Source organism: Rhopalosiphum padi, chromosome 3, assembly GCF_020882245.1.
Source record: "Rhopalosiphum padi isolate XX-2018 chromosome 3, ASM2088224v1, whole genome shotgun sequence".
In the NCBI taxonomy this organism is placed as follows: Eukaryota; Metazoa; Arthropoda; class Insecta; order Hemiptera; family Aphididae; genus Rhopalosiphum; species Rhopalosiphum padi.
This window is the reverse complement of record NC_083599.1, coordinates 6,012,168-6,039,476: the sequence shown is the minus strand read 5'-3', so window position 1 is coordinate 6,039,476 and position 27,309 is coordinate 6,012,168. Positions and strand designations below refer to the sequence as shown.

Sequence of the window (27,309 nt, the reverse complement as noted above, 5' to 3'; positions counted from 1 at the left end):
AACCAGAAAAGTTTAAACGATTGAACGTCAATAACAAGTTCACATTATATAATACCTCATTATATCACAACGTGATGACATTATATAACCAGTAGACGTGTGCTTAAAAAGTCATAACTCATAATAGTTGTATTAGTTATAAAATCTGCGTTATTTTTCTCATAACAATTCACATTTAATAGTTGGTGGACAATATGTACCAAATACAATACTACTTATAATCTATATTAATATATACATTATAGCTACATTATATACTATCGTGATAACTACGGCATCAGCCGTCTTTTTTTTAAGTGATTTATGTGAACCAGTGCGATATTATTTTACTCACTAGAGTTGCTTTATTACGTATAAATTACAAATAAATTATGTTTTGATAAAACGAGCGTGTTTATTTTAAAGCGTTTGGACATCGCGAACGCAGAGTATACCATAACTTGAAACTATACCTTCAACGCAACGCGTGTGCCGCCGTCGGAGGCACTTAAAACGGAAAAATCGTTGTACTCGATAAGACACAATATAATAACACGGTTTCTCAGCATGATAATTATATATATGCGATCAAAAAATATATTATTGTGTAGAAATGCCCAGGAAAATCGCACGAATATGGTTTTCCGGCGGGTCAGAGGAAACCCTCCTGCATTATAGCATTTCATAGAAACTCTAAAATATCGTGTAATAAACCGAGTCTAAAATAATATTATTATAGCGGTTCGACGGTTTTCTCGGTGGCGTGTAATATTCGAAAAATTTTAAAACTCACAACCGTGTAACGTAGTTATTATGTATTCAATGTTATGTGCGTATACATATACCCATGAATTTAAGACTACAGAGACTAGAAAGTTTTTCTGGAGTCAAGTTCTACGCATTTTCATAAATTGAATATCATTTTAAGTGCAACGAGTAATTTTAAAACAAGTTCGCCCCTTAAAAGTTAGCAAAACACTTTATACAACTCGTGTTCCGTTTTCCTTATAAACATAAAAACATTTCCATTATTATTATATAAGATGGTTTTATTTTCATTCTTCTTTTTGTTCAATTTTCAATTCGGGGAAGCGCGCTTTTATGAATGCCTTGAAATGCAGGTATTGTACAACGAATAAAACAGTTGTAGTCAAAAATCAAAATTTATTTTTAAGCGACAGCACGCTATAGGTGTTATCCGCTGTACCAACAAGACCAGTGGTATGATATAATGACACTTAATCACGTCACATGCACAACGAATTAATACACACCACGTGTGTGTATATACGTGTGGGTTTTTATAAAGGTTTATTATACATATATGAGTATATGAAATCTAAATAATTCCCATCGGATTACAAACATCACAGTGGAACGAATAATCTGGAATAATAAAAATGTTGCGTTCGATGTGTATGACGTATATACTGCATAGTGTAGACATCGCTCACAATTTCTCATAATGTAATAATCATTGCGTTTATTCAACACTCATCGTGAGAGTGTATAAACAACAAATACGCGCTATACCAGCAGTTACGATATAATAATACCATCATCTGTGAAAATTTAAACGGATAAGCAATTTTTTTTCTCATTTTCGAATATTAAATAGGGTGTTTTATACGGAAAACTTAAATTAATCCAACAGGCGTAATATAAGTGTTTACAACACAACTAAAGGTTCCTAACGGAACGAAGTAACAGCGAGCTATAGTACCCATTTAATGTGTACAATGGTCAATGACATGTTGTTTTTCTTTTCGGAAGCCATAAAAGTACTATAGGTACGAATATCCTATTGAAAGTCAGCAGTAAAATATATTGTTATATCTTATTGGATGGAGATGTAATAAAAGAAATTTGCAAAATGTCGAAAACCTGTTAACTATCTAAATGATAATGGCGACGCATTGGTCAACATTTTATTTTATAGATATATGTATTGTATTGTATTAATAAAGTTGAACCGACAACACGAGCATGCATTCCATAATACATTTTAAACGTTCGTTAAAAACGTCTTTAATCATTTGTCTGTGTTCAGTACAATGCATAATATAATAAGTTTATAACCACATTCAAATTCAATGCAAACGAATATACGATACTATGATAATATAGCATACATCCTCTATCGGTTCCACTACCATCAAAAATGGTGACCTGCCCTATCTTATATTGTATAAAGATTCAAAAAGGTATATAAATACAGTAAGTACTTATCATTAGAACCTAAATATATTGATGATATATAATTTCTTCATTTTTTTTTTTTTTAATGTATCAATGAATTTAAACGACTCCGTTCTAATTAAAAATATATTTCAACATCATCTAATCAGCTAGATCATAAATATAGATGACTAATTTTTATTTATCGACATTTTAAGGCAAATAACTACAACTTCTTTGTAAAGAACTTCAAAAATTAAACAATATATCGCTTAAGTACAAGTTTATACAAAATGTATTCTAATACACTATGTAATAGCATTAACTTTTACTAACGCAATTTGACACTTGTAAATCTTATCATTAACTTTTAAAACCTAACTTTACTTTATTATTAATTTAAAAAAGTAATAACTACTTATGTATAATTTTAACAACTTTAAGGATACTTAAAATTGTCTGTGTTATTAGATAATTAATTTCTAAGGGCAATTTATCAAGGCATTGACGCCGGCACTAATATTGTTGTACATTATTATTTATCACTATTGTTTTTGCTTACGTATACACGAATTTACATTAAATTCAGTATATCGCTATAATACAATATATTATATGTATATTGTATATATCTACACATTACAAACAAATATAAAGGCACAAAGCTAGAAGTAACTAGTGTACCTTGTGTGTAGAAGGATAATATATGTACAAAGTATATACGAGGAAATACATGTGCAGCTATTTCAAATAAACCGAATTTTCAAATAATCTCGAGTATTGTAATACTTTCGCTCAAGTGAGTTGCTAACAGTAACAATAATAATTAAATATACGACCGTATGATTGTATGGAATAATTAATTTTAATCTATTAGTATAGTTTAGAGGTACATTCATTACATATTATATAAATATTGTTTAAAATATATTTTATTTTGCGTCTTTAGGTAATTGTAATAATCGTAAGTATATGAACAATTCAAATTTATTTAATCAAAAACGAATATTGCCGTATATAAGCTATATATGATGTATCTATAACTTGCGCCTTAAACCTCCATTCACTAAAAGATGACAGCGGAACCAACGGTGTTTTAAATATTTTGTACACCAATATAATATATTATGCATTGATAAATTTAATTATAATAAAATAGTTATCAATGCTTTATTATTATTTATAAAACTATTTTTTTTTCTATATTAAAATATTAAAATATGATATAGGTAACCAAAATAATCACTTGTATTATATGTATTAAATTAGCTATTCCACTTTTAAAATTTTAAAAGAATGATATACTAAAAAGTGTATAAGTATTAAGTATACTTTGAATAGTAAATATATTATGTAATTTTATAGTTCTAATAGTTATATACTTATATAGTTGTATATTACTAGGTGATTCGACAAGCACACATTCTCTCCCATTTTTTTAATAATAAATTTATTCAAATTCTGACTTTTGCAATTTATAAGAATTCTTGATGACCATATTTTTAATAGTTTATATTTTTTACACCATTTAAGGATTGTCATGTAACGATAAAAACTTTTTTTTCTTTCATATTTAAATCATCATAACCCCTATAACTTCCAAACCTATTATTATGGACCATAAAGCTAAATAACTCAAAAACTGGTGTGCTTGAAATCCTCATGAAATACTGTAATTTAGACCCTAAAAGTTAAGCCTTTAAGTCTGGGTCACTTATTTTATCTGTCATTACTAAATAAAATGCAAATTTTTCAAAAATATGTCATAAAAAAATTATTAATGAAATTATTTTGTTATAGATAATGTAACATATCCACGTAGATACAATATTTTACACCTGTGTATAAAAACCATTATTTTTAATAGAAGAAGTATCATAACCCTAAGCTACAAAAATAAAACCATTTTGAACCATTAATTATTGTATATTTACAGAATAATAATGGTTTCAAATGTTGATTTAGATTTAGTAATAATAATTGAATTCAATAATTTAAATTGAAACATAGCTACATCGTTAATTATGCATTTTTATATTATAATATTATTGTCATTAAATTATCAAGATTATAATACACTGTACACAATTATATGGAAATAAAATAAATTAATATCTTTTTATTCATATTTATAATAATTTATTATCCTTAGATACTTTTCTTGTTAGGAAAGGATCCATAAACCTTCATAATAAATTAATAATAACTGTAGTCACTATTCACTATCTCTTTTTACCATACAAAAATCCACTTTGGCCCCGAAATAGGGTTACTACTTACTATATACATATTACATATGTTTAATATTATTATTTATTATTTAGGTGTCGATAATCACCAACAGGTAATTTCGATCAGACAGCCACATATTGTTTAGGTGGTATAACATATACTTATTAAAATGTACCTGTGTAATATTTTAACAAGCATTTTATTTTATAAAATATTATTATTCAAGTATATTTGAAAATATAGACATAGATCCAAATAATATTAAGTTATAATATTGTGGTTAAAATATTAAAATGCGTGTAAACCAGACAAAACTTAACAATTGCCAGTATTATTTGTATTTTTATAATACGACATCTTTTTAGTAATAAACTACATCTCAAAAAACCAATATAATATTTTAACATTCTGATACTTTACTAAACTCTTATAGAAAATACATGTTTTCAAATAAATAATACTACCATTATAATATTATATATTCAAATAAGCAGGTGTAGTATTTTTAACAAATTACTAAACAAACCGTGGCTATACATATATACGCATATATTTATTTTGTTATTTTCCGGTAACACTTATACAAATTGTAAAACTTTTTAAAATGTATATACCTAATACAAATATGCAATAATAATATAATGTCTTGGGAGTAATATTATTAGAAACAAAAAAAAAAATTTAACGCAAAAATAATATTATAACTTTTGAAATGATGTATTATTTTCTCATTGACTGAGCGATATTTTATATAAAAGTTCCTACCATGTAATTGTCTCACTCCATTACACAAAAAAACCTCACATTTTAAATGTAGTTACTTTTTCTGTTACACCAGTCACCCACTCACCCAACATATTTTATCTATTTTTATGTGCATTCCTTAATTCAAGATAACTTTATAGAGTCACCACTCACCGAGTATATAACAACTTAAAACTGTTTAACCTATCAATAAAAATTAAATATATTCCTTACATTAGTTTTAGTACTTTATTCAAATATTTTAGCTTTAATATTAGAGTACATTATCTATTATAAAATTTAAAGGCAAGAATATTATCTAGAAAATGACTTATACTTTTATTGATATTACCATTTTAAAGTTGTAATATTTTACATAGCTATATAGCTCACTTTGAAATGACCTCACAAATTTTGTTCTGCTGAACGCAAATTTGTTATGATCTAAACGTTAGTAAAACAGAGACAACACATGTGGGTATTGCGTCCTCTTAAAGTCTTATACCATAGTCACTAACGATTTCCTTTCAATACGCACCTAATACCTATATATATTACAGAAGGATTAAATAACGTTCAACTGAATGCAGTAATCTGCAACAGCATGCTATACACCTGCGACCTGCTATTAATAATCTGTACTTCAGTAACATCGTCGTGCATATGATTTTTCGAACCACGAAGATCAAAAAACTCTAAGCGTCTCGTACTATCTTTAGAAATAGACTGTGTACAAATTACGTTACAATTTTATCAGCTATACTAATAACACACGTCAATGTGCGAAGACTCGTTTTGGCGTTTTATATAGGGACATCTTTAACCACTGATTCAACACTTAATAATGTAAAAAAAAATAATATACATAATCACTTAAATTATAATATCACGTATGGGTGTTTCTTATGCGCGTGTGCGTGTACATAGAAACATTACATCGCACGTCATCGTACACCCCCTCCCCACACCCAGGAATAAATAACAACAATTTATTAATCCAATCGTGTATGTACAATATAATACGTAATAATATGCATGTACGCGTATAATATATCATAATATCGTATACGCGAGTAAGTATATAAACCGGAAGATTTTCCCATGGCTATATAGCGACGCCGACGAGGCTTCTTCAATACACAACCCCGCGCGCCTACGCAATAAATAATATAAAAAAAATATTATTATAATACCCATATATGTTTTTATTTATGTAGTACTACTCGGACGGGTTATTCGTATCAATTAGGCCTACGTTGTAAAGTGTACACGCACCTCATCGTATCGAGTGAATTATATAATCGTATTGGTATATAACAGCACAAACGTCGGTTGCCGAATTATAATATTATTATAATACAATAAATTGTGTGTATTGAATAGTATAGAAATCGCGTTCAAACGTTAAACTGTCTTTCGATTTCGTTCGTCGTCGTCGAACGAAAAAAAAAAAAAATCACGACTATGTGGCGATGTGTGAATAATGGGCGGATTGAGTTCACTAGCGTGCAAGATATCGCCCGTTTACGTTTTTTCCCGCGTATTATTATTACGCCCTCGGGAAGAAAATCAATTATTCATAATAATACCTATTTAGACATTACATGGTATGTAATATATTATTCAAAATTCGGATATACCTACTATAGTTGGATACACTACACGTACACCGTTCACCACTGATGCAGACGTATTATAAGTTTTATTATTGTTACATAACGCGTTTGGTTTTATATTTTTGTTTTGTTTTGTCTTTCTGTTTGTTTCTAATAGTTTCCCAACAGCCCGAGCTCGGCGGGTCCGTTAATGATGATCCGTTGTCCAAATCGAGTGATAAATGACCTATATGATATAGATCGTACATGCGCATGCCATATAAAAATATGTGGTGGGAAAAAAACTTAACACAACTGTACTGCACAATAATAATAATATATAATAAAATTGTGGCCGCAGTAATAAGTGTACAACGCGTAACGCAACGTAACGTAACGTAACGCCGTCGTTGTCGCGGTCGGCGAACGCGGACGTTCGGTGTGCGGCGTCGACGTGGGTGGGCGGGGTGACGGCGGGCAGGCGGGACGTAGCGTAAATAGTAAAAACGCATGTGTGCGACGTCGGCGGCGGCGGCGGCGGAAAAGTGGGCAATAGACTGGCGGGTAGTACACGGGCGGGGTCGTAGGACGCCGGGACGACGCCGTGCGCGCGGCGACGTTGATCGTGCGCCAGCGTGCCGGCGTATTGATTCGTTTCGCACCGGTGTGAAAACACCCCTCGCCGCCACCGATGCCATGACCGCCGCCCGTGCCTTATCCCGTTTTTAATATCAGTAATAATAATAATAATAATATCGTAAAAGTTTCCTTAGGTGAGCCACCGCCCGGCGTTTACGCGTGTGCGCCTCATGAATGGTTCGCGGCCGCATCGTATAATATTATACTATACGGTTGTAAGTACACACGCGTTTGTGAGCGCGCGCGCGCACTGAGGTTGCGTATGCGTGCGGGTGCGAGTGCGTGTGCGTGGGGTGGCGCGCGACGACAGCGGCCGCTCTCTCTCTCACTCCTCTCTCTCTCTCTCTCTCTCACACACACTCGTTATATATACGTATATGAATGCGTGCGTTGTATGCGTATTACAGTGTACCCTTCTTACCTACCACCCACCAGGCATCGCGACCACCCATCTACCCGCATACTCGCGCGGCGCACCATACCACCGGGCCCGTACGCACGCACCGCGGTCGCTTTCCCCGGGCCAAAACGGCTCGGCGGCACGGGCGCAAAAATCAAAATCTGGAGGACCGGTGGCGGCGGCGGTGGCGACTCGAAACAACAATGAACGTATTAAATAAATACGCGTGGGTGTCCGGGGCGTACCAAAAAGACCACTACCCTGGTTACCGGCAACGGTTATCGCTCAGTACAATATATTAATTATTATTATACCTATTTATCGAAATTAATACCCAACAATACATTACAATATGATCTACGTTGGTGCGAATTGCAGAGGTTCTGAAGCCGCTGAAGGTGTTTACGGTTTACCACACAGAATTTAGCGCATCGAGTTCTGCGATTATCTTAAATAATAATTAAATATCTTGGGAACGCGCCATTATGGTTCAAAATAAACTATATCAGACTTTGATAGAATTGATATATTATACGTATAGTCTTCAATGGCGAAACTATTTTATTATTAAACATGCTGAAAACAAGTACTATACTGATATAGTATGGTAAATGAAGGATGTAAAGGATGAAAGCTCCTCCTCACGGATCTGTTTTCTCTATGATTCGTTTAGTTCTTAAAATATCCTAATGATTTTAGGTGATTTGCCATTTTCACCTATAATAGGATCGAACCGTACAATGATCTGATAGTCATCACAATTCACAAGTATAATTCTGACAAATCGTTTTCATTGATTTCCCTTCGCGGCTTTTGCTATAAAAAGGTCCGAATCGTTATAGTGAGTCGATTGAGAAAGAAAAAAATATTTGTGCTCGATGAAAACACACGTTGCCACAGACGCCACTACGGCTCGGCCGAGACGACGGCGACAACGAGAAAACGTTTCTAGAAAAAAAAAACCCACTGAGCTGGATCTGAGTTCAGTGAAATTATAGGAAGTTAATATTATGCGACATCTTCGCCGCATAATATACATTACCGCTGTTTAGTTTATTCAAATTTAATCCCGAGTATTGAGCTCCGTTGTATTCTGCGTATCAGTCCCAACTATTTATTTTATTAAGCCGTATGATTTCGTTAAGATGATAAATACGAGTTAAAAACGAAAAATTTTAAACATTAAGAAAATTAAAAAATAGTAAACATTTTTTCCCCCAGAAATTTGTAATTGCTCGTGATTTTATTTATCTGAATTGCAAAAAAGCACAGCTCGTTTAAAAATTTGAATAAATTACGAGAAATGTTGGCTATTTTTTGATTGTCGTCGAAGCACAAATACGAGGAAAATAATATATTTTATAAATTAAATGACAATACATTTAAAATTATTTTATCTCAATAAGAATTTTTCTAATACACCTTTATTGGAATATTAAATTGTGATTTGTATAATAATAATAATATGATTAAGATAGTTAACTAAAATATATATACGTTATAATATATTATGTTGTGGTGTATAGGTATTTAGTTAATTCAAAGGTGACCAAAGTTTGACTGTGGTATAGCAGTATATAGTACCTAGGTGAGATCAATTTCCGGGATGCAATTTGTTATCATTAACTAGCATCCATAATTGTGTACAGTTTCATGGGGTGTAATACACCTTTTACCTTTACAGTGAACCGCGTTACGGCCGTTTGAACTCAACGTTTGCGGATTCACCTTTCTACGTCACTGCACGCTATACAACCGTCGTCTGAATATATAATGTAGTTTATTTAACTGCGTATATCATAATATTATGAACAAATACAACAGTAATATAAAATACAGTAGTTATAGGCTATAGGAACACCGGATGTGTGTGTTCGTGGAGCGAAAAAAATCTACCAGAAACTACGAAAAAGGGTGTGCACTGTGCAATAGCATTTAACGCACCCAGAGAAACATGACGAAATCGCGGTGGAAATACTCTGTATTATACTACATTATAATAGGTTGGGGCGAAATTAACGAATACGATAATATTATTTTATTATACGCGTGCAGTGTTGTGTTATACACTTATTTTGTGCGTATATATAACGTATGGTATAAATTATTATGAATATACCAGTATACACACTAAAATTAGTGACGACTTCCGTTTTTGCAATAGCTGTTCGTATTGTATATATTTTTTTTGATAATAAATCGTATACACACACACACACGACCGCAATACCTATAAGTAATGATTAAATATTTTAATCCCTCGTTTGTAGGCGCGTGCACGGACCACTACCAAACAATACGGTATTGTGTTATTCGTATTTAAACAGAACTAAACATTCGTTTAGCAGATGTACATAACATTATTGTTTATATAAAATATGCACAATGAGTGGCGAATGAAGGCGTAATTGGTTTGTTGGTATAATACTGAAACACATAATAATATGTGTGTAAAATTATATAGTTGATCCTATGCGTACGCATAGTCGACTAAACTGCACTGTTATGTATTTACTATATATTATACACGATGGCCATATCATCATTGTGTGATTAGTCCTATATCTACGCATATAACGTATGTGTATATACGTTGTCACATAAATAATATACATATATGTATTTACAAACATTTTTCCTCATTACAAAAATATTTTTGTTCGTTTTATGATGATAGTATTAATTGTGTTTTCTATGGTTCAAAATTAAATTATATACTTATACTTGATAAAAGTTCATTCTAATCTTTAAAGTGATTTTATTTTTAATATTTCTTATTATAGATGATATAAGTGCAGTAAGAATGTAATTAAGATTTATAAAGAACGTTGGCTTTCGTATTTGTGTTGCTATGAAATTACTTTTATGGTTCACTGTTGATTTAAAATATACAACGCGCCATGTGAATTATTATTAATTTTGATCTAATTGTTTTATAGTATAATTATCATATTTTATAATCGTACTATAAATTAATTGGATTACTTTTACAGGGAGTTCCATAATTGAACGAGTTAGCTTAAATATATTAAAAATTTATATAATATTTGATTATTCCTAGCGCTTTCATATCGGTTGTAGTTTTTGCGGTGAGGAACAAATCGAAATATTTCATGTTATACGATGACTACTGATTTACGATTCAGACATTATTTTTTTTAAATTAAAAGTATTATAAACATGTATTTTTTCTTTTAAAAAAATGTTGTGTTGTTATATACAATATACATATAACAAAAAACTGTGGTAATTGAGTATAGGCAATCATTTCATATTATTAAAATAATCAGTAACCAATAATACTCTTTACGGGTATAAAATATAATATTATTTAATATTAAATATACTAAGTAATAGTACCTATACCATTTATAATAAACTATAATAAACAATTATTTTTATTAGAGTAGGTATCACGACTTTCATTATAATATTTATTGAATGTAATAAAATGTTTCATATTTTCACGGTATTCAGTGAAGTACATATTTTTAAGATATTTAAGACATAATATTATTTTCTGTCTTATAATTGAGTCTTAAATATAAAAATATGCACTTTACTGAGTACCGTAAAAATATGAAATATTTTATTATGTTTAATAAAAATTTAAATATTTCAAATAATCTGACTATAATTGTATTTGTTTAATAATTTTAATGTTAAAATAAAATCTCATATTATACCTACTACAATAAATAAAATAATAATTATTTGATTACTAGAACCCCAAATATTTTTCTATTTTAGAGTTAAGATAAACTAAATAGTAATTAACTATAATATGTGACACATTTTTTTTTTTTAAATATTTTATTCTTGTTAATACTTTACAACATTTATTTTTGTCCATTTCTATAATAGGTATCTATGTATATCATGTATCTATTTTAGCTACCGTATACGTAACCTCTCTTCACGTCTATGCCCTAAAAATATCTAACAACCCTCATTTATAAACATTCGGTGAAGGTTAGAACGTTTTTTTTTATTACTGTAAAGAGCGTATATCCTATACGACACCATCTGGCAGTTTTAAACATTTGCAAGTAAGATTTTGCGTATATTATAGTGCGGGGACAAAACTGCGAGGTTATTATTATTTGATCAAATGATTTTAACGCAACGAATAAAGATATTTCACAGGATTAAACTCTATATGTATCCTGTCAGAAATATTTGAATATGGTAAAAAAAAAGAAGATATTGTGTTAAACTTCTAAGGTATATATAAGTATACATATATTATAGCCGTACAAGACCCCGGTTATTTTTATTTCAAAAGAAATGTTTAACAAACATTCTGCATTTATGTACAAGCATATATTTGGAAGTAAATATACGGTACACAATACATTATGGCCTCATGGTTTTCAAATATTTAACTGCACAATAGCACTGCATAGGCTATAGTATATACCTATTTTTAAATTGAAAGAAAACATTCGTCGAGGTGTGTGTGTGTGTGTATATATATATATGTACCCAGATACATGGACGGGTCCTTATATTTATTATACACCATTAAGCTAGAGGGTTTGAACAAGGTCTGTTGGTTGAAACCGAATAATACGGTCTATAAATGCGACGACGTTTATAAGATTTGAATTTATTGATATTGTTCACCGGTGGTGTCGTAACGAATTATACATATTGATAAACACCTGTACAAAGACGATTCCCAATCATACATAGTAAGGTACGTTTTGTATACCAAACATATTTCACACAATTAGGTACTACGAGGAAACAAATTAATTTTAATTATATCAACCAGAAAAAAGTAAGTAATTGTTAATTTTATTTTAAACGCTATTTTTCTGTTTATAACTATTATGGTATCGAATTGAAATTTCTCTATAGGTCACGGAAACTGCCATGTACATTTTGTTTTCCCACGTCAATTATTTCTTGATGATGGTTATCATTAAATTATACAAACATCTACACGGTCGCATGCCTATGTTATATGTGAGCGTGTATAATATTGTATAGTATAATATACAATACATACAGTTCATATATCACAATTTCTTTGAGATTCGGCTCTCAGTATCATTTAATTCAACAAATTATAGTGTTTAAAAGTCATTCGTATTTTATTATATTAATGACAGCGGTACAACTGCAGTAGTATATAGAGTGGTTAAGTGGAAATGCGCTAGTAAAGCTGAATAAGTAGAAAATATAATAAATAAATAGCATTATATACATTATTACTGCGTAATTTTGACTTTTAGTGAGCATCTTTTCGGTATAACTCATCTATTACCCATTTATTTAGGGAAGAAATGTAAGACAATTATCAATTATATTTATATGTGTGTGTGTGAGTGTGAGAGAGTTATTTTTCAAGTCAGAAATAACAACAACAAAAAATATATCGTTTACACCACATGACATTATGTATTTGAGGTTCAACCTTCTTACGAAACATAATGTTTAGTAATATATATCTATACAATTTTAATTGTCTGTTCAAATAATTGATAGTTGATTATTTAATAATAGTACTCTACTACTTAAATTCTATATAAAGTTAATTTTTATCTTATGTAATTGTAGAATTTATATAAAAAAAATATAATTGTAATAACCATCTAGAAGTGCCTATACCTAGTAATAATATTATATGTTTGCAAATCAAAAAGCATACATATTTTGTACTATAAATTATAATAATAATATTTAAAAACGGAATATAATAATTTAAAATCGAATAAAATAGTCCATTTCTTATTATATGTAATTTATAAACCCAGAGAAGACAATTTGTGTTTGTTGACGGTTGAAGTTTACTTTAAAAGAAAATACGGAGGAAAAATGCTTATTTATTCGTCATCAATAATAGCACATCTAACAAAACGAGCAAAGAGCGCATTCTGTTTTTCTTTCCACCCTAGCTATTACGCCCTATTCGGTCCTCACAAAATCTAGGGTGGCTCTCTTTGTAGTCTCCTCCCACTCTGAATCATTCTCCCTAATACTTATACTTTTATCCCAAACGAGAAAAATTTCAAACGCAGAAAAATGGAACATTTTCATCGACAAACACACGTATTACATCATATTTAACAACATGTACACTCAATCTGTACAACTCATGTTAGGCATATGAATTTCTTAAAAACACATGGCCAGACATAATTATATATGATATTATATTCTACCGTACTATTTCATATTTATTATGTTTGTTAGGTGTATTCACGCTTTAAAAGACATACAAATAAACGCAAGTATTCATTTTAAATGTGCAAATAATATTATATAAACGTCTTATTTTAATAATAATAATTTATTTGTGAGCCGCATCCAAAAAACCATCCGAATAAATAAGATTAATTATTGTTTATTTTAACTATTAGACATTGCAAAATAAAGCTAATTAAAAGTATATTTTGACTAATAATTCATAAAATTTAATATGTTCTTAGTAAAACAAAAGATAAAACACCAAATAGGTATTTATAATATATTATACGCGTGTACAAATTGGAATGCTATTTTAACCACTATAAACTTAAGAGTCTCAAATTTAGCAGAATTAAACTTGTAGACGGATACGCATGTATGTCTAATAATACATATATTTATTTTCTGTTGTTTATAGATTCGTTCTAAAATTAAAATATTTATTAAATTGTAATACAGTAGCGTCGCGGTAATCCGAAGGGAATTGGGGAAAGGGGTCGTTCGAATTACCCATGACTTTGTTACAAAATTGTCTTGCAATTTAAATTTAAGTTTTTTATTTTATTTATAATTTTTATGTATATAATAAACCTATTTAAATACAATAATTATAATAATTGATTACATTTTGGACGTATGGAATCTTAACGACGCACATACACGTATGATATTCAGTCGTAATAATCGTTATGATTATTATTTTATTGGTCTATGTACATATTAAATACAATAATATAACGGTGGCCACGTACACTCGAAACCGTTCGGATTACTGCATCTTTCGGATTAGCCTATGTTCGGTTAACCGCGATGCTACTGTATATAGGTAGACGATGTGGCGCATATACCTACATAACTCACTACAAATGCCACAAATCGCAATGTATATATTATTATTATTTGAACGACGACAAGACTGTTTATAACAGGGACACTGAATATTATAAGAGAGCGTGTAGAGAACGTGTAGAGAAATATACACTTCAGTATAGTAATTACGTACTCGTATTATCAGGTTATCAAGTCCTTCGCGTAAAATTGTAATTAAAATAATATTATTACGACCGCACGAGCCTTATACTGCAGTGCCTTTATAATAACGTAATAATAATTAACCATACACACACATTGTATACGTCATATTATTATAGGTAAAGGTAATATTATAATTTATAAACGTCTAGTACACTCGTATATAATATAATACATCACACTGCAGCAGTGCATATTGTAAACGCGGAATATGGATTATTCGCCATTTCATTTCATATATTACAAATAATATGAAGGATAGATCGTATTATTATTATCATCATAATCGAGTCAGTATGGTTTTAATAATCATAATATTATTTTGTCCTTTATTTTACTATTAAAACATGATGCACGCGTATTCGCTCATGTCCACGATCCCTTCACGCGCGACGAAACGGATACGTAATATGCATATACTCAGATACGCATAATATATAATATGTATTAGTTATATATATATATATTATATTGCCTACAATGACAACGGTCCCCGTACGATTACTATTTATATATATTAAATATTATTTAAACGTACACACTCGGCATCCTATGGTATAACATGACAAGCGTTGGATGGTCAGCCCACCACCGCGCACCGGTCGGGTCCGATCATCTTTCATCATCGTCATCGTGCACCACACACGGTATACACACGCATATCACCGGAAGCCCGACGCGGCCGTAATTATTATTACAATCGCATTAAAAACGTTCAACTCGTATTACGCGCTCACGCACGCACACTCGCTTTTATAGTCATATGTGTATTATTATAAATGTACGTTCGTGTGTCGGTTATGACCGGACAGACGACGTCGCGACGGGAGAGTAATGGGTGGTACATATACTACGTGTCCGTGTAATATGGACGACCTCCTATGTATAGAACCCCCGTGGACATTTTCAGATTATCAAATCAGCCGAATTATTATCGACGCCTAGCCGAACGAATAGCCAGAAAAATTCGTGCGAAAATCGTCTGCAGTAATATCCGCGGTCAATTTTTCCACAAGGTTAAAACACGTATTTAAGCGGCATGTGGGTTTTATGTCGTAATTATTTTTGAAAAAAAATGTCCGGAAAATCAGAATCAAATTTGAGCTATAAGGCGAAACTTACTTATAAAGTGGCAAATCTGAACTGACCTGATAATTAAAATAAGATAGAATTAAATTGCATTTTTATTTCGTCAGTCGGAAGAATCTATACACTTATAAATGTGAACAGTTATTTTATGTGGAGCCCGGCTTCTGCCCCTACAAAGTCTAAATATAGGCATACAGTAAACGAAACGTAGGAAACACTCGTTTTTCAGAGACGTCGTAAATTTTTCGAAAGCGCGAGCGTCTTAGAATCGATCGGCCTTTGCGCGGGCGTCACTCGGTTTGCCGAATAGATTGGGGTGGAGCGGCGGTCGCTGTATGCGAAATATAACGGTACCTACTCCGCGTTTGAGAAACGTCTGGTAGAAAAGTCTACACCGTGTACTAGCTGCGACGATATTATTTTTCGAAAGCAGACGGATCACAAATATTATAACAACGTTCGGAAACGTTGAAGCATTACCAGTTTCTCACGGACGTCCGTCCTACCCGTCATTCCGACCAACGAAAAATTTTCCCGGTTATCACTAGATGCTCATTGTGCAAATATTATAAAAACGTTTTAAACTGCCCGAAACGATTAGGTTTTATGCATGAATTAATATTATAAGGTATTATTGTATATCATATTCTTACGTTCTTGATATATGGGTTTTAAAATGTCAATATTGTACCATTATTATTGGTAGCGATTTTAAAATTAAAATATTTGGTATTATACAATGAAATTAAATATGTCATTACATATTTTATGGAAATAATGCATCCTAAAAAGTCAAAAGAATTAAGTGGAAGTTAAGATTATCAAAAATGATTCAAAATATAATAAAAATATATGTTATTATTTCTGGTGATTTAATCTACAAATTATAAAAAGTTTCAATAGTGGTTTCAGTGGTTCAGTGATAGAATGTATAGTTGTAATGCAATAATAAATTACAAATATTTATATTATCAATGTAAATTTCAAATCTCCGAGACCATTATTAATCTATAAACAGTCGTGGTTTAAACTGTAATATTAATATTCCATCGATTATACAATTTAAACGATGTGATAGCATATAAAGACCAAACTGAAATCCCCAAACACTATGTATACAATATCGATATTATAGATAAGGATTTCATCAAAGTGCAATAACCTATATAATTAAGTCATGGTTATATATATTTTAACGGATCGTTTAATGTCAATATAATATTGTTTCGGTCGTAATATTATTATTTATTATGTTATTGGTACACGGGTGCTACCGACGCAGAATGAGATTCAGACAAATGTATCTATAGAATTATGGGTGCTGCACGACCGCACGTACAACTCGCACGTCCTCAATATATTCCTTAGCCACCATTTTATTATTATATTATGTTATATATATATATACATATATGTACGGCAATAATAATTATCGCCGCCGCCAGAAGCGGTAATGTGTCGTGTCGCTGTTGTACGCGTTCTGTCCAGGATCCGCTTGACCAATTACAATTAGTTATAGTGTTTAAATTGTGTACAGACGAAAAAATGTAGGTATATAACGCGCGTACCTATAATTACATTACATACAGAGTGATTCACCGAGCATGCTCTCTTCCTATGTTTTACTGTAATAATGCATTAATTTAAATTCTAATTTTTGTAATTTTTAAGTATGATTATTAATAATTATTATATTTTCAGTTAATTTTATTTTTTATACTATTTGGAATGTCTAGTTGTGGCGGTACAAACTTTTGTTTTTTAAATAAAAATCACCATATTTTACTGTAAATTATTTAATGGAATTTTTTTTTTAATTTGTATGTAAATATCTATCTAATTTGAAATTAAAACGAGTAATTTTAGTTACGTATAAAACATTATATATAAATATTAAATAGATATGAAGAATAGTATAGTCCTTGATGGTGGACTTACAGATATGGGGATTTTGATAATATGAAATTATAGTAATTAATAAAAATAAATTTATTAATATTGTAAAATTTGTTAAAATTGTTTGAATATAAAATAAACGGATTTTGTAGGTATCAAATTAATAACTAAATTAAATATTATATCAGCTGTTTAATATTTTTGTAAATTATTATTATTATTTTTTTTTTAAATAGGGCCATTAAGTATACTATTGGAATATTAAAAATCAAAAATTAAATAAGTGCATTATTGAAGGAAAACTTGGGGATGAGCATACTTGGTAGACCATTCTGTATAATATGTACGGTGTGATGGGATAAGAACGGAGAGAAATATCCGCGTTTGTTTGTGTGTGCGCTCGCGAGTTTTTCACAGTCATCGTCCTCGCTGCAGTGTTGATATATACATGGTGTATATAATATATATATATATAGTGGCGATCTAGTCGGCAGAAAGAAAGGAAGGAAGAAAGAGTGGAAAAAAATCCTCCTCGACGACGACTACGGTCGACAGCTATTGCCCGGCGCGGATGAAATATAATATTACTGCACAGCCGGCACACCACCGCAGCTAGACGGACCACAAACAATAATCGTCAACGAACGACGATCGGCACGGCAAACGAGGTATTATATATATATTATACATGCTATTACACGCTATACGGATACAAAACGATGACAGTAATAATAATAATAATATGATATATTATTTATTATATTATTATTTATTCTTGTTCGTCCGAATTTTCCCGGTGCAGCGGGCGAACATGTCGAGACTCGTCCCGATCCGTCGCACCTCGCGACTTTACGGCCACCCGCGCTTCCATCGAAACTAATTTTTTTTTTTTGTAACATATTTTTATTCCCTTTTTTACGACCGTTGCGTCAAAAGAAAAATAATAATAATAATCGTCACAACGAATTGCGTGAATGGTATTACGTATATCACACAATGGGTACGGGGTCCGATTCTCGACAAAAAATGCAGTTGACTGTCAACCACCTCATGCTCATGCATTTTGGATATTGTACTTGGAATCGTATGGATGTGTCGCGTTATATTTTTTTATGTATTCGCGCATACAAAGAGCAAGCAAAGCGCATGATATAATATAGTTGCATAATTTATGGCGTTTATTTTGTTCGACCCGCTGAATTCGCGTACTATACCAAATCACACCGATGGCAGTCTGTACATAATATGCCTTATTTATACACATAAGAATGATGTGAAGCGACGATAATGTACGATTGTTACGTTACAATAATAGGTACTTAATATTTGCACGACTGTCTTACAAAGACTTTACCTGTTTTAAATTTTCAAACCAATGCTGAATGCAATAGGTACAATAATATTGTACGTATAATGCACATTATACACAATAAATTCTAAGGAAGTGTCGTAGAGGCTTTTGAAATGATCGTTATTCCTCTACAAAGAACCTGCGAATAATAATACAGGTGGCTGGTGTTGTGATGTACCTTTACGGGCGACTCACTATCATAATCATCGAGAAACAGACGGCGATTTTCATCAAGTTTGAAGTATGTTAAAGAGGTTGTTCGTTTAAGACTGGTTTCACCGGAATTTCGTTACACTACACAAATTCTATTGGGAAAATGGACGACAACAACCCTTTTCACGTAACAATATTGTTTTACAAACTATTGTGATATACTAGTGGATAGGTTTAGGAAATCCAAGTTAAACCTTGACTAAATAACCAAGCTTACGATGATTACAACAATACTTTAATTTTAAATATCAAGTCTTATTATGTGTTAATTATGGTAAACGTGTATCATTTATAAGCCCACGACTAAAAGCCAATCATGGAATTCATAGTGCGACGGATCCGATGTTCTTAAAATAAACATTTTAAAACAATATACATTTTATCCAAGAAATAACTCCATGGTATCTACTGATAGATAATTCCAAATACTATTTTTACGTACTAAAATTGTTATACGTGTTACGCGATATCTGTACTGACTGAGTCTATTGAAATGTTCGAGTTTACATTCTAAAATGCCCACAGGCGACGCAAACTTGCAATGACTTTTTAAAAATGTATACACTAACGCGTGGTTTATTAAATTTAGTATAATTTCAAAAATGTGCGTGAATGGTTGTCACCCTAAATTTTTCCTCGAAGTGTCTCTATATATTATACCTAAGCTATATGTATGGTTTATTCCGTTTTTATTCGTGTTTTATCGTAATAGAATATACCTATAATACGCCATACAGGCACCGTAAAGTTCAATCGATAGTTTTTCGTGTTAACACAAGTTGTAGACGTTTCACAGTGGTGATTTTCCTGTACACGAGTTTTTTATTCTCTATAGTTTATTGAATTATTGCAATTTTATTAAGTAGGTACTACAATGTTAACTATGTACTTTTACTGTGTATTATAATCTAGCTGTACTTAATAATTTAGAAAAATATGGTTGCGTGTTATTGTATTTTATATCTTCTAATAGATAATAATATCTAAAATCTAAAAAACATCTTCATAAACATACACACCGTTTGGGGCCGCTCATATCGTTACTATTATTCGATGGCAATGATAATATAATATAATATATATCAAATTTAATAACATTTATACAACTTGTACTTACGAACCGTACGAATAATATTCTTTTCTATTATATTCTTTTATTAAGATGATTTTTTTAAATCTTATGTTTATGTATATATTTCTTATACATATTTTAGTAGCCAGTTGTAAGCAGTGTTTTAACTTATGATTCGATGTATTTATATTTTTAATTAATTTAATTCTAAATAAATTGCATATTAACGAATAGTGATATTTTAAGTATAAGGTTAGGATTTTGATGCAATTAGGATTGTATTCCCAGGCTGCGGTTACGTGATATTCGTTTTATAATATTATATTGTAAGTTTCATGTTTAAAGGGAAGTAATTTTTATTTTGTATTTTAATTTTAATTATTTTCGATTTTAATTCCATTTTTTAGAATATTTAACACTAGAATTGAGATTACGAGATTACGAGTTATTTAGTCCTATAAAAATATTTTTGGGTTTTTATAAAGCTCTAAGTATAAAAGTTACATTTAATTTTAGATTTTACGCATGAACAAAATGAATAAAGGTTATTTGTTTTTGTTTTTAGTCAACTATTTTGGAATTTTTTAATAAATATCAAAGTAATTTTTACATATATTATTTTATTTTATTAATATAAAATTTGAGTTTGCTAACTGTTCTGTATGTACAAGTAAACAAATAGATACAAAAAAAGGAAAAAATTTGTTTTATGTAAACAGTTTATTATATGCATTTTCATTTCATTAAATTTAATAAACATTATTAACTATTCATCTAATTCACCGTCAGAAGACAGAACTTCAAGTATTATTATAACTAAATATGGTTGTCTCCTTTTACAACCAATATTTAAAGTAGTATGAAAAATTTAACTTAATATATTATTATATATTTTGATTTTGTATTATTTAATAAATCACTTCTAGACCATTATAAACCCGTTTCTATAAACCTTTAATGTACAGATTATAATATCGTTGATCCAACACCAAAATTAATACAAATGGTCATCTGACTCCGTAATTGCCAAGTTAATAATAATAAGCTATAGAAGAAGTCTACGTCATTACGCCAAAGAGTCTAGCAGATATAAGGCTGTTTAAAACCATCCTAAACTTACATCAATTTCCATTTATACTTATTTTTTACTAAAAATATCATTCATAATTTTATTTTTATTGATCTCACAAACTATTTTAATGCCAAGACCAAAGTATCGCATCAACTACAATGTATAATACAAATGCATATTATAACTTAGCCGTATAAATTTAATACATTTGGTTATTATTTTTAATTTAAATTATAATTTTTTCATATTTGTGGTGTCTAATGCCTATTGTATGTATTATTACTTCTAAACTGTTTCTATAGTTTATAACTACTAATATAATTTTGATTTTATAGTATTTTCATTTGAATTAAATTATCGTAATGCCCGTTATGATATATAATTAGAGAGTTATAATAGTTATATGTAGGTATATTCCCACAATGTTATTCAACCTCTGATAAGAACAGGATTGTATATTTTTTTTCCTCTACTAGGGCCCGTCCACAGCCAAGTATCGGCCCCTGGACCTGACTAAACTTAATCCGGGCATGTCAATTACACCGTTGTCAATTACAACATAATGGTCTACGAATAAGGACAAATATACGTAGCCGTTTGGACGTAAAAAAAAATATAAAGAAAATAAATAATTTTATAATAAATTATATTATCAAAATATATTAACCTAGCCTAAAAATTGTTCAAAGTTTTGACACTAGAACTAAAATATCATTTTTACGCGGAATCGCTGAAAATATTTCTCTGTATTAAAATAAAATGTTGATCATTTTTTAGTACTATAACAAATAGGTAATATCTAATTAATATAAATAACTATGTTTGACATTCAAAAACTTTTTAGATATTTTAAACAATAAATAATTTTTATATATTTTATATTCATTTTTACGTACTACAATAAATATAATTAGTATAAATAACTTTTTTTATATTGTATTATAATTGTTGGCATACCTATTATAATAAAACATTTGTTTTAGATATATTTTTAATTTTTATATTTTATGTAATGAATAATTCGAATATTTAAATATTTAATATTAATTTATGTATATATATTTTTTTACGTCCAATTGTCCACGTCTAAACAACTACGTCCATTTGTCCTAGATCAAATGGTCTAATAGACGTAGTGATATATTTATACTATGTGTCTATGTAGTAACTATATGAACATTATGCGAATCTAAAACAGTAATTTTTTAAAAAGCGCGTGATGGCAGATTATATGATATCTTTGTATAGGTATTTACATATTGTCTGTAGTGTATAATGTATATACGCATAATCAGATAATCTTATAAATTTGTGCTGCTTTAGTGAGTACCTATGTCTGTATACTCAGCAGTATATGTAGTAGATTTTTAAGTGTTATCCAGCGGTTTACTATATTTCCCGTTTTCCTGTATTATTGCTCTCGATTGAATAATAGTTTTATACTTTATACATTTATATTGACTATGAGAACTCGAGAGAAGAACTTTGCTCCACTTGACGTGGTTAAAGGAGTTGGCGGTCGATACTACTAACTTCTGGAATAAGACTTAAGGGCTTGTGTACCAAAAAGGTCAGCTATTAATTAAATAATATATTATGTACTTGTAATATTTGTTATTAAATAAACAAGGTATAATATAATTATTAATTACCTAACAGTCGTACACAAGCTCTTCGGTGATATTAGTTATTGTAAATAAACCGTAAAACGTGTGGCAAGTTTCACGTAATAATATTAGGTGCATACATGATCCACTAGTATACGTTGACAAATTATAATATAATAGTGCAATAAATTTGACTCAAACTATCCCACAATTTCTTTTGAATGATGTAAATTTTAATAACAATCTACACACACATGATTTTGAAAATTTCATATTATTATTGTATATTATGCGCGATTCCATGTGGTTTTAAATGCAACGTTGCCGTACCATTCGTTCGTATACGCTTGACAGACGCTTAGATGACAGCATTTTGTATGTCACATGGATAATATATAGATACTATATTGCTTTACTCGCACACACAGTCATACTTCTACTGAAGAGTAATACAAGTCGTATTTTATATGACAGAAAATAAACTGTAAATAATAATAGGTTATGCTATTTAATTGTATAACACTCTTGTTTTTGTTTTAACTTGCAAAATAAAAAAACGAAATCTTTTCTCTGTGAATGGATATAAACAGTTAGGTATTGGCAAATGGCAATTAAATAATTAAATGAATATGGTTTTGTTTTAATCCTAAATAATTCCATATTATACTTATATGAGCTCTGAATGATATATCAATTTTAAATAAAAGAACCATTAAAGCCTATCTCTAGCAGTATCATTTCAAGCATTTTTTTATTTTAGAAATAATTAACCAACCCGTAGGTACTTTAGCAGTGATATTCACAGAATTTTTTCCTAAGGAAGAAGCTTACAAAAGTCAATAGCTTGTTTGTACAAAACAGTAGATAGACATATAAAAAATATCGAATTTGCACTTAAGATATACAATGATTAGGGTTTTACAATTTTGTCTATTATCATTTTTTTCTAGCTGAAGTGGTGCTTTAAAAGTTTTAAGCACAAATTATTTGAAAATATACCATGTAAGTACTTAAAACTGAATAGTTTTTGATTCGTTGAATAGTTTCCTTAAGTAAAAATATAAAATGAAAAATAATTATGGTAACATGGTATGGAATTTGTGGTTTTTTACGAAATTTATTTCCGCTATTTATTGTGTACCTAATTATAAAAAAAAGGTAGACAAGTGGGAACCACTCTGCTGTACATTAAGTATCAAACGGGCCACTATTATGGGCATGTTAAATTATAATTCAATAATATATCATTGTATACGAAAAACAATTCTGAATAAAAAAAAGGATTTATGAATTATTTCTAACTACAAAATAGTTTATAATTTTCTGTGATTTTGACAACTTTCGTCACAATTCTAATTTCAAATACCTACACATAAAAAAATTGTGCCTATACATTTTTAATATTTTTATATGGATACAAGAACAACTTATGTATAATCTTTCATTAAATTTTCAAGAATTTTGACCCAATGAATATTTTTTTTCGATATTTGCAAAAAAAAATTTTAGTATATGAATGACAAATGATAATATAAGCATTATGTAAGAATTTCAATTTGTTTTTATGAATTCTCAATTTTTTTTAATTGCAAAATGAATCACTTGTTAAAAATGTTTTATCAAATTTTTAAGTATTATTACCCATTCATAAATTTATAATTGACAATTTAAAAAAAAAATTGATGAAAATGTAATTTGTTAATAAATAGCTCAATAAAATTCAAATTATTTTGTATACTTTATATAGAAAATGATAATATAAATACTTGGTGAAATTTTCAAGTTTCTGGTTATTTGTTTTTAAATTATAACAAAATAAAAAAATCAATTTAGGTAGTCAAAATCTTGTTTAGTGTAAAAAGTTCCTCTCTAAAGTACAAACTATAGATCCAATTTACAATCAAAAACTACCCTCAAAGTTGAAAATCGAATTATTTTATCAACACAACTTATCGTGTACTCGTACGAAAAAAACACATTTCATTATAAAATCAATGAATTCATCAGAGTCTAAAATAATAAAATTCCAAAAGATTTATAATATTTATCAACTATTTATTTAAGTATTAGATATGATATAATTATGTTTACAAACAATTTTTTTTTTTTTTTGGTTAAACTGTGATTTTTTTTAATTTTATCACCTAATCGCTTTATGTAATATTATGTTGTATCATGACTGATTAATGATGAATGATGATTACCTATATGATATGCGATATTATAACTAGGATTAGGTTCAAATACTTTTAAGTGAAAAAAACGATCAATGGTGAATGAAAATGGACTTGTTTTCATTTACACTACACTCTAATATAATAGTCATCTAAATGAAATAATACATATTCTAATTTTAAACATTTTGATACTTTATTTAATTATTTTCCAGTGTTTGTTTGAGTGTTACAAATAGTTGTTATCTTAAAATAGGATTCTCGATTATCAGTTAAATTGTAAAACTAATTTAAATCTGTATAAACCTTATAACATTTTATTTTAACATATCTAAATCTTTATTGATTAAATCAATAGTATTAATTGTTTACGAAAATTAATAACATTTCCAATCAATTTTACAATTATTATGTAATCATAGTTTATTATATAAGATAACAAACATAGATGACGTGTTAATACCCCTATCATATTACAACTTTGTATAACAATATTAATTGATTATAAATTTAATTTAACTTTACTCAACAACGAATATAATCCCAAATATTTTCCATCTACAAATTTACATTTTTGCTCACATACAGTTTTATTAAAGTATTTTAATTAACTAGAATTTATTGAAAATACTACATCCTAATCTACAAAATAAACTACACCCATAACAAATATTATTATTAAGTGCGTGTTTACTTTTGTATACCTTTTAATATTTCCAGTGAATTATTTTAATTTAAAGAATTTTGTTTCTAACTTTAAATATTGTAATTTCATTAAGTTTCTACCCTGATGTATTACTATATATTTTAAATAAATTCGTAAACATTACTAATTATAATGTTTCAATTTTATTTTAAGATGCACCGCTAAAAACTTTTTTAAAATCAACCTTATCATCATAATAACATATAATGCAAACTCATCATTTCTCAAGTCACACATATTTATTAATACTATTTTTAAATACTATAAAAATATTAATTTGCTATTATTATTAACTATTTAAGCTATATGACGAGCATAGATTTTCAATTAAAAATTATTAAAATATTATTCAATAATTTTAAATGTAGTTATTTTGAAATCAAAATCTAATAATTCTGTGTTATTATTCAATATCAAATTTATCTTGAACATAACTAAAATCCAAGTAAGTATTAAACATATTAGACAGTAAATATTTGTTTAATGTTTATTGTTTGTGTAATAATTAATATAGTAGTAAATAAATAAGTAAATATTAAATAAGTTGTATTAAGTATACTCATATATCTTTAAATAGAGATATACTGAAATATCTTAGTTGCTTCCAAGACGTCTAAGTTAATTCTCGACTTACTATGGAAGGTAAATATATCCGAATAATATGTTGTTACAAAAAGTAACAACTTTACGTAACAATTGGTTAATAAAATCATGTATAATATGAATGCACATAAATGTATTATGCGTATACTGTAGATATCCGTATTTGTGTATGCGTATGAATAATAGATATTATAATAATTTTCAGTTTTTTATAAAAATCATTCATTTATAAAAAAAATTATTTAAAAAATAAAAGACCATTGATGGATTCGACCTCCACATATGTCTCTGGTGGGAACTAATTTGGATGTCAATTTTTATGTATGGGAAAAAATTTGTATGTAGCCGAGTATGAATATTACATACAATTATAGTACAATTATATAATAAATTGTTATTAACAAAATGTCAATCAACAACGCTCATTTTTATACACCATGATTATGTATGATTATTAGTTCTTTGAAATCAACTTGAATAACTTGAAATTATGTTATAAGTTTTAAATATCGTTCATAGTTCAACGATAGGT

The 27,309-nt window shown here is 29.2% G+C and overlaps 1 protein-coding gene across 1 annotated transcript in view; it reads right to left on the bottom strand.

Annotated features, from left to right (window-relative positions):
- Positions 1–27,309, bottom strand: part of LOC132924046 (neural-cadherin-like) — a 130,886-nt gene that overhangs the window by 83,751 nt on the left and 19,826 nt on the right.